At 40.2% G+C, this 10,940-nt stretch overlaps 1 protein-coding gene across 2 annotated transcripts in view; it reads right to left on the reverse strand.

Moving 5' to 3' along the window:
• Positions 1-10,344, reverse strand: part of nek7 (NIMA-related kinase 7) — an 85,320-nt gene extending 74,976 nt beyond the window's left edge. For both annotated transcript variants that reach the window (XM_077584503.1, XM_077584502.1), the window contains exon 1: positions 9,967-10,344. The gene's annotated coding sequence lies outside the window, so the exon portion shown is untranslated. The remainder of the gene's footprint in view (positions 1-9,966) is intronic.
• Between the last annotated feature and the right edge of the window lie 596 nt (positions 10,345-10,940).

A 10,940-nucleotide genomic window follows, 5' to 3' on the forward strand; every position in this document is an offset into this window, starting at 1 on the left:
TTACAATCAGAGCAAAAACCCGTCAAACTCATTTTTTCCATCTCTTAACGCCAGAGTAGCGAGGTTGGAAGTTCCAACCTCGCTACTCTGGCATCCAATTTGGAAGAGGTAGAAATATTTTGGAGGAATGAGGGGAGATTCCTCAATCTCTTCATTTCATTGAAGATGACGTCGCGTCATTGACGTGCGTGATGAACCGTCTGCAGGGCTGAATTTCTACTGTCGCCACAAATGTCAACTTTATGCTTCATGTTTCAAGTGTGATTAAATTAAAGGCGAATGAAAATTTAACACTGTTACTAAAAAGAGCTTTGTATATATTCACAGATGTATCAGTAGTCTCCCTTCCAAGCACTCTCTCCCACCCGCGCACAGCGCAAATCAGGCTTTTGATGACGTATGAATCGGATGTGCGTTCACAGTGCAGATGCATTGCACACACATCCGATTTATATCCACATACGAAAGAGGCCCAGGTCGGGTGTGAAAAAAAATCGGAATTGTACCGTTCACACTGCATGAAAAAAATCTGATACTTGTGGGGCAAAAAATCGGAATTGAGCTGCAGTGTGAACGCAGACAATCACCAGATTTCTGCACAGGAATGCACTGCGAGGTTGCAGACCAATAAAACTCCACTTTTCAAGAACAGACACCCTCGAGACAATTTTGACCCTGGTTGTTTTTGAGAAATATTTTCAATTCTGTGTCCAAACTAAAATAATGCAAGCATCCAAAATGAAGCTAGGATGTCTACAAATGCTGTGTTAAAAAAGTGTTGCTTTGTTTATAAGTACTCGGGAATTTGTTTTAAAACAATGAATTTTTTTTTTTTGGGGGGGGGGGGGCAATAATTATGTTCTCAATTGTATCTCTTTAAACTCTTGGTCTAAAGCAGATATACAAAGACAACCCTATAGATACTGACCAGTAATAATAAAAAATTTAAAATAAAAAATAAAAAACACATCCCATGAGTCTTGATCTTTGGTTTCAAGATCATCAAAAACATGATAATCTGAGATCATCTCAATAGCCTCGTAATAAAATGTAGTGGAAGGGCTAAAGGACGAGAGCAAGACTGAAGGAAATGTTGCCAGCTCTTCACAGCGCAAAGAGGGAGGGGACAAAACAGCCTGTCAAAACAAGATGCTTTCATATTAATTTACAGCATTGTGCTACAAATCCCGCGTGAAACATTAAGGCTCGTTTGCGGTGAGACTGAAACAAACGCCCATAGCACACGAACACAAAAAAATCCCTCTCCCTCCCTCTGTTTTAATCTGTTCACGAGTGCAAATTCATACTGCTTTCGTCTCATCTCATGACAAATGCATACTGTCATTGTCACTGATGTGGTGTTTACAGTGGCACCCAGCATCTTGTAATCATTCGGTGAAAGTGGATTTGTATCCTCAGGGGATTGGTATTTTTGCAAGTGGATAATCAAAAGCGATGGGAGGGACAGAGAGGGACAGGGGACAATTGGAGAGTGATCTAAAATAAAAATTGATAATACTGCATGAGGGCTGTCTTCCCGCCGGAGTTCAAATGATGCCAACTTGGCTTTGGCAATACACAGCAGCATTTTCCTCAGCTTCTACTGAGCGTAAGCAATATTAATATTATGAACAACAATGATGCAAGCCAACTCCACTGAACGCTCGCGCGGTGCGTTGGGTTGGGTTATGACACATGATTTCACAAGTGGCTGAGTCTTGGCCACTGGTTTTCGGACATTTCAAAATTTGAATCACAGCTGCACGATGTGGCGACATCACAAATTATAGACAATTGTATCTGATAAGGTTGCATAATAAAATAGTACCTCACTTTCAAAGATGATAAGCAAGTAGTTGCAAACAAATTTGCAACTACAATACATTAAACACTGCAGTTTTTGTAGGTTAATTCTTCTTTTTTACAAAATTGTTTCCTGTCTTTTTCAAGACAATATTGAGTGGCAAACTAACATTCTGGTCATCATAAATGTCTTTATTTGAATCACAATTCCACAAGACAGGTAGCTTACTCTAAAATATTGGTGCTTAAAGTACTCTGTGTTGACTGTTGGTTATGATTTTTGCACATATCAAGCCTTAACGTCGAGTCCGCCATTCTTATAATGTCATCTGCAGCTATTTCCTCTCTATCTGATAAGGCCTATCGCAATCACACATTTTTAGAACGCCCAGAAACTACGATAAACGACAATCTCATTTAGGGTTGTGCAATTAATTGAAATTAAATAACAATTTCAATTATACTCTACAATTACCAAATCAGCATAATCTTCAAAAGAAAAAAGATTATTAATACAAATTTTGAGTTGTTTAAATTTATTCATTTGCACCTTTTTCAATTTTTTAAATAAAGTAGGTAACAACCAATCATGGCTCAGTTTGCTGACCAAACCCAGAAAACAGGTGAGCTATGATTGGTCATTCCCTACTTCCTCAGCACAGGTGATGTCATCTTCAATCGGCGGCAAGTCTAAAAATTAGTTTTTAAAGGTATTAATTGAACATGAAAAACATTGAAGTTATCAAATTCATTCTGGACAAAATATTAACTTTTTACTGCTGAATGTAGCTCAATCAGTCAAGAATCTCTTTAAAAATTGAACAGGTTTGGAGAAAAAAACTGCATAAAAAAAGATTGCGTGGTCATGACATAAAATGACCCAGCAGCACTAAAACTATTTCATTAACTTCAAACAAGGTCCAAGGTCAGTAACTTTTGCCTTTGCATGTCTTTGTAGTCTTTTCCCTGCAGAGTATCACTGAGCCCAGCGAGAGAAGGCTTCGGTTCCACAGTGATGTGAAAAGTGTTCACGAGACACAAGGGGCTGCAAGGCATCGTCTGATTTGAATGCTTGAAACACCCATGACCCTCTCCATACTGAAGAAGAAAGAGAGAGATGCACAAATATTGATGAACAGGGCCGTTTCAAGAGGGTGTAAGAAGCTGCTTGAATAGCACTCTCATTGCCAAAGACCTTAATCTAAACTTTAACCAAACAGAGCCAGAAAAGGGAAGATGTATTTAAATGTTTCACTTGAAACTTAAAATTTTGCAAAGTTGGAACACCAAGGATGCATAAGGCTTGCTTTGCCAGCATTGCCAGTATCTGTTCTGTGTAATGCCCGGCCATGGTCTTTGACATCATCCAAGAGACGGTGTTAAATGTAGCTCAAAATGGCCTAAGGATGCGTCTTCAAATATGCTTTGTGAAGGAAGAAAGCTAATATTTTTGTTTTTGTTACAGAAAAAAATGCCCAAAAGCAAAAATTGAGTTTAAGTGGTCAGATGACAAATGTCTCATCTGATCCTCAATACAGGAGAGGGGCCAGCTTTAGGGCTAAAATGGGAACTGAATTGGTGAATTCCATTGCACTAAATCACTGCTCTGAGTCCAACATGCAGATTTCTACACATCAAGGAGTGGAAATTTTAGTATAACCTACAACAGTAAAAACTCTTTATGGCAGAAATGACACTACAACTGCATGGTTTTGTCAAATAGAGAATAGACTAAAAAGTTCAAACGGGGGGGGGGGGGGGGCACTGACCTTGTCCTCCCTGTGAAAATAATGCTAGCCAGCATCTCCATGAATACTCAAAAACAAAACCATGCCTTGTTTTTAAAGTTCTTCTTTCCAGGTACTTTTTTGAGGTGTGTAAAAAAAATATACAGTATATATCTTGGCTATTGTCCTCAACTTCAAGCATGGTTAAACTTAATGATATTCATTCATAATTATTTTTGTCCTGGCTGAGCTTCTAAATCACAGCGACTGAAACTGACATTTGGCAGCAACTGTCGTTCATCCGGTTCATGACAACACTCCTTGACAGCTGACAGTCAACTTCACTGAGCCAGTCGGTGTTCAAGATGACGCTGGGAGTCTCAATCTTATACGGAGCCTTTGACGATGATCAAATGTGGCAACAAAGAAGTGAGTAATTATTAGGTCAACAAGGTATGTCTGCTCCCACTCACCCTCAACTGAATCATCCCTCTAGCGTTGCCAAATGTGATGGCATAAATGGTGAAATATTTAGTGGAAAACAGGTACATGAATACCATTTTCAAACAGACTTAAATATTTTAAAAGCAATTTCTCCAAAACTACAGCCAATTCCTAAATACAAAAGGCCACAGCTACTTGCGGGGAATAGGGACCGAGCCCAAGCGCAACGAGCGAATCCACGTTAATAATTGAGTTGTGCAAAAAAATAAAAAATACTTTGTATTGCATGAACATTATTTAATTTGTAGTCTCATCTTACTAGAGGTTGCCATGTTTATCCGCCATCTTCCTGCTACGGATGTCCAAAGGACAACTTTGTGAACGTAGTTAGCTCTGGTGATGCTCATATCGTGTGTCTGACCTAATGGGTTGAATGCCGCTCATGTGGTTGTCGCTAAGTCCCGTGATTCGCGCTCCCGTCAGTTGTCACCTTCTGCTTTGCTCTCACAAGCTTTTCATTTTTTATTTTTTTGAACTCGCTTCTCCCGCTTGTTAGCTACTCTAGCCTCTGGCTGCAAGCTGCTCCGGCTAAATCCAGCTCTCTCAGTCTTTCGCCGTCGCTCGCCGGGTTTCACGCCAGCTTCCAAGTGGCCGTCGCTCGCCGAGGTGGCTTGCGAAGTCTGTTTTCTCTAAGCCACTGTAGTGCGCACGCTCCTGCCTGCTTCTAATTGCATATATTTCGGCTGCATTCTATGCTATAGTGAAATCTAATGGTCACTTATTACACACTGCGCCTTTAAATATGCAGTTCAAAAAACTGCTTACAGCTCAACATCAAGACACACATTGTCCCGTACGTACACGCTTGGGCTTAAATCTTTTGATCGAAATCGCGATTCCAATAGTCGACTTTAAAAATAAATGTGTACCTGAAAGCTCTGATGGAACCATGTTTGCGGCGCCGTCCATGTTTCGACACAGACCTCTTTTGCAGACTGACGCAGTAGACAGGAAGTTATTGAGCTCATTGTAGCTAACACAGACAGCTCCAGTCATTTACTCATGGACTAGTATTGCCTCATCTGTAAGTGACTTTTAAGACACTTACATGTGTAACGTAGATATGATATATATGTGAAGTAAATGGTAGTGAGTGTTTGTTTACCGTAAAAGTTACAATCTTATGGTGGGACGGGGGTATTATTTGATAGAATAATCGATAGGAATCGATTTTAAAAAGATTCGATAGTGACAACCCTAGATTCAAGCGCAGTAATGCGTGCAGCAAAAATCGGCCAAGCGACAACTCTGAACTCAAAAACACATACATTGGGGAACTGGTAATTCAAAGTACAGTGTACATGCCATAAATTATAATTTTTTACAAAAATATCCTGCTTCCATTCCACTATGCTTTGTGGTCAGCAATTGTCATTCTGCACATCTGCACAACATCCGTATAGTAATGCCAGTCAACAGTTTGCCAATCACAATCTTTAATCTGATAGAGACGCTGTTTTAGTTTGTTTAGCTATAGCTTTGTTCAAAATTGTATTATGCCTTATATTTCTCTCATATACCGTTGCTCAGTGCTCACTCACATCAACATTAAACCACCCAAAAATACTTTCAATAGCTAATTTTATATGCTAAAAAAATATGTGCCAATGTATTACACTGGCATTGATAAAAATGGTACAAACATGGAACCAGAGGCAGTTGTGCAAAGTACGTGGTCATGCTGATGCATGTACAGAGATAGTTTTGATTAAGCAACCATATGTGTCAACAACCACAATTTAAAATGTGCACATTTGTAAAACTGCTGAATGCAACAAACTCTTAAATATCCACACACTTACATTGCCAAATCAAACAAGCTTCTTTTGTCTTTTCCCTCTCAACAGACACAGTGTGGTTTTATCATGCTGCCAGCACTGCCTCACGACAACATGGCTCAAAGGAGGAAAGAACCACACGGATTCTGATCTGACCATCCTTATTCATCTTGCATGGCCACAAAGCGGATATCCAATCTATAACCAACGATTAAAAAGGCCACAAATCCAACTTGGTGGGGAAAATGCATTTTTCTTGTTTACATAGCCTGTGATTGGCTGGCTACCAGCCCATTGCGTACCCCGCCTCTCGTCAGATGGTGTAGGTTCCAGCTTACCCTGCTCAGGAAAAGCAATTACAAAAAATACATAAAATTGGATGGATAGATGGACAGCCACATGACAAAAAAAAAAAACGCATGTTGACATTATTTAACTACAAAACTATAAAACAAATAAAACTATTTATTTGAGTTGCTTCTGCCATGTTTTGTGAATGCTAGTTAAGATTTATAAAATCTAGCATTAAATAAAATAGATATCTATAAATGTCTTTTCCATGACACTCCTCATAAGGGTCGCTAGTGAGCTGAAAACTATCCCATCTCACAAGACGCAAGGTACAAACCCAGGACTGGTCGCCAGTCAATAAATGCAGGGCGCGTGTATACAAACAACCAGGGGTCTGCATTTCCGTCTCCCCAATGGCCCCGATGTTGAGAGATGCTCCCATTCTCGTCGAGTGCTTTATGATGCAAAGCTGCGAAAAAATACACAAACTGAGCACCAACTAAAGCAGGTTTCCGTCCGTCGATCCGGGTCAGTACACGCGGCCCTTCCCAGTCCGAGTGTTTTTTCGAGGCTTAGCATTAAAAAGCATTTGACGAAAATTTAGGCACTCAACAAAAATGTGGGCATCTGTCAACAACAGGGACCGACGGAGAGACGGAAGTGCCCACCTCTACAAACAACCATTCACATTCACAGCTATGGACAATTACTGTCAGTCTTTTATGAACCAAACATGCATGTTTTTTGGAACGTGGGAAAGAGCAGCAGTACGCAAAGAAAACCCACGCAAGCACTGGGAGAAAGTCTAAGCCAGAACCCGACAATTGTGAGGCAGATGTGCTAACCACTCTCTACCATGTCAGCTTAGTATAAAATATAATTATAAATTCAATAAATTTTACATGATACAAAATGTTAAAATGTAAAATAAATTAAAAAAATCAGTCACTCTACATCTGTGCTCCAAACATCAGTGTTGCGCATCTTTTGACACTTCACATACCCTCATTGCGCAAATTCATGTGTATCTTGACAACATTTATTGTGACATTCGCTACATCTGCAGCTTAATGACTAAAAAACGGCCACACAACAAGCCACATCATGTTTGCACATTGAAAGGCAATGCAACCTTACAGCAGTTTTCTTTGTCTCACCACATTCATGTTTTTCATCTTACCACTATAAACAACTAACAATGATGTCGAACAGGTGTCTTAGTTTTAATCACGACTTCAACATTTCTCAAAAGATCAACTACAAGCTGTGCAAGAGTCGGTCAATATTTCCCAGAGTTGTAATTGACAAAACCTCCGTCAAAAACTCTTACCTAAGTGAGGACATTCTTCAAATAAAATGGCTATACTTTTTAGATTTTTGTTTTATGCTTCTGACAAATTTGAAGTAAATTGGTCAATTTACATGCATCTTTTATAAGTGATTATTTTTTGCCTTATATATTTTATATATTCACATTATTTTACATTTTGTACATTATATTTACTAAAAGGAGGCTTTCAGCTTATTTAATGTAGAAATTTTCAATTCGATATTTATTGCCGTTTTCAAATTACGATTTTTGTTATGCTGAGATCTACTGTACATATGATTTCACTCAGTGACTGTAATCACCTAATTCACTAATTTAACATAATTAACATCATTGTTGTTGTCTGTTTCTGTACTTAGAAAGCTTGTCAGTGAACTAGGATAACAATTAATAAAGTATTCGAAGTTTCAAAATAGGATTCCACTAAAAATGTCACACCTAAAACTTCCATCTTTGCATTAAAAGGACTACACCATGGTATTTTAAGCCCTTCCACAGTTAACTATAGGCATATAATGATGAAATCTTACCTTTGACACAAGTGCGATGTAATTTCTTATGAAATAGGAGTTATTTCGGTGGCTATTTTTCTTACCCGGAAGTCAAACGCTCGGTTCAACGCCCACAAAACAAACAGATAGTAGGTTTTAAGCAGATTTTTAAAATGGACTCTAAATTTCAGGCTGCTAGATCTCTGCGTTTGGTCACGCAAGCCATCAATTCTTGAATAAACATTTGAAATAAAACGGGTGCTTGCCGCAAGAAATCGTGGAAAAGAGGTTAGAGAAGAGGAGGGGGAAAAAAAACACCACAGTGGGCCGCGAACACACGCCCTGTTGCCTATGGGGTGAGCGCACTATCCACTATACACCATCCATTCATTTAAATGGATTTTAAGACAGCCAATTGTCATTTCATTGCACTTTGGCATTGCAAATGTGAAGAATAATTGATTGCTTTGAATTAATTTGGACAATGTTTATTGATAAAGGCTACTTTTGCAATTATCCTATGGAGGAAGGTCTCAGAGAAAGTGGGCGTGCGTTTAGTCCGCATAAGCGGTGCGGGGGTGGGGCCGCACGCAATGACGTCAAACCGTGCCAACAGCTTTTTTTCTCAGGTTGGGAGGGGCTGGTGCTTGGAGAGCAGAATAACCTAGAATTTTTCATACATGGGCGAATGAAGGAAAACACAACTTTGGTCATGTTTTTGGTGAGGAATTTGCATTTTAACATGGCAGAAAGCTCCAAAAAGTAGATTTTTCATGTTGCAGTCCCTTTAAGACGTTGTCCAAATATTAGTGCATTTTCACTACTTTCTTAATATTTATCACAGGAAAATGTCATCTAGATCAGTGGTCCCCAACCACCGGGCCGCGGACCTGTACCGGGCCGTGGGCACCTTTGGACCGGGCCGCACAGTTGAGAAAAAAAAAAAAAAACTTACTGTACTTCTGGTTAATTGATTAGCCGAGGCTTAAAAATATTTTATTTTGAAAAGTGACCAGATTGTCTCTGTTTACGACTCTTGACACATGTCAAGATGCTAATTATCTCAGTCGCGTTTTGTTACCCTTGTTATGGTAGTGGACTTGCGTTTGTTGTCGTAGCCTTTTATTAATCAGCCGACGGACAGCCAAGCACCCCCCACCCCCACCCCCAACCCACTGGGTTGCCGGTCCGCCAAAGCTGTGGACATGTATGAACCGGTCCATGGTGGAAAAAAGGTTGGGGACCACTAGATGATTGGGATCATCTGTTAATTATTAATGCTAGTTTCATGGTAATCAATCCATCTTCTAAATTACCCACACACGTTTAAGTTAAAACTACATACCTACTTAATGTTTTTGACCGATCATTAAGAGGTTAATTGATTTAATGGCCTTTCAAGTGAGCATCTGTCAACACGAGTTTGCCTGAATGAGAGCTGGTTGAGACAGACACGTGATCTACTACTTGAAGACGTAATAACCACACAGAAGCGCGTCTCCCCTTGCAAATCACCCATAATGCAACTTCATAATTATGGAAAGTCAAAGACACGTCTTAAAAACTCAAGGGCTTAAAAGTATATTGGTGTGGAAAGTAATTACACGAGTACACTACACAGCCCACGGGCTATTACGTTGCATCATGTGAAATCTGTGCATGGATTCAACAAGTCGCTACATTATTGTATTCTGCAGCGTCAGTCGCGTCCGAACATATTTGATTGGAAGCACACTGTATCGTACTGAAGTGACAGTGACATTAGTTGCTTCAAGTCTGATGAACTCGAATGCAGCGAAAGTTAGCGTTGCTACATGCTAGCCTCGGGCAGGCTAAGCTAGCCAACGAACTTCCCTCAAACTTTTTTCCCTTCAAATGTGAAGCTCTTCCATAAACATCGACTGTGGCAACACGGGCAAACGTCTAACAAGTGTCCCGTCCCAGCCTTGTCCAAAACAGATCGGATAAACAGTTGAGAACCAGTTCATTAGCCGCTCCAGAGTAGTTTTGCTAAGTTCACGGTCAGCTGTGTGAGGACTTACCAGGAAGTGGGACTCTGTTGCTAAGCTATTCCTTCTTCACGCGCAGACACTCCACTGATTGTTACGGCTCGTCTCTTTTCGGGCTTTCCCTTTCCTGTCCAAAAGCGAGGAGGGAGGGGAGGAAAAAGTCGCCTGGCTCGGTCTCTTGTTGCTTGCCGAAACGCTGAAAAGTTTTTGGGGTTTTGCGGGGGACGGGAGAGAAAGTGCTGCAGCCGCTGCCGCCGTGTCAGTGCGGTTGTGTGCGTGTTGTGAAAGGCAGGCTGGCAGTTCGTCCGCTAGGCCCCCCAGCAGCCGCCACACTCCTGACCCGCGTGCCACCAATGTAAACAAGGTAGCATTCCCGGAGTGCTGTCAAATACCGCGAGACTCCGCACAAACCGCTCCAAGCCTCCCACGTCGGCTTGTCATCTGATCACTTTATTGACGCGCTGGTTTGGGTTTTCGTTCTTTATTGTTTGGCCGGCCAACAAACATTCCATACATTTCAGCAAAACACATTTACACAAATAAGCTATATCTTCTTGAGTGGAGTTTGCATGCCCTGAGTTTGCCCCTAAGACCGACCACATTTGGATTTGTTCCAAAATTAGTTCACCGGTGGCGGGGCATTGTGATTTCTTAGAAATGTTATAGAAGTGATTTAATTAAATAAAATATTTTAGATGTGTCTGTTTCCTACCTTGTTAGATCATTGTTTATGACTATTGGGAGAAATCATTAACATGATCATATAGGGAGAGACCAATTATCGGTTGGGCCGATTATTGGTGCCGCTATTAGCAGCATTTTGAAGAATATGGGCATATCAGCTTCTTCTTTTTTTTTTTTAAATAAATCTGATAATAGATCAGTTTAAAACTATGTAACTTCAGGGAACTGTTTAAATTTTAAGTTAATCTGAAAAAGATGGAAGAAGACTGCAACTTTTGTTTCTGTATGAAATTAAAACTACTGGTAAGTGAAAATGTAACATT

The sequence above is a fragment of the Vanacampus margaritifer genome, chromosome 13 (genome assembly GCF_051991255.1).
Source record: "Vanacampus margaritifer isolate UIUO_Vmar chromosome 13, RoL_Vmar_1.0, whole genome shotgun sequence".
Lineage (NCBI taxonomy): Eukaryota > Metazoa > Chordata > Actinopteri > Syngnathiformes > Syngnathidae > Vanacampus > Vanacampus margaritifer.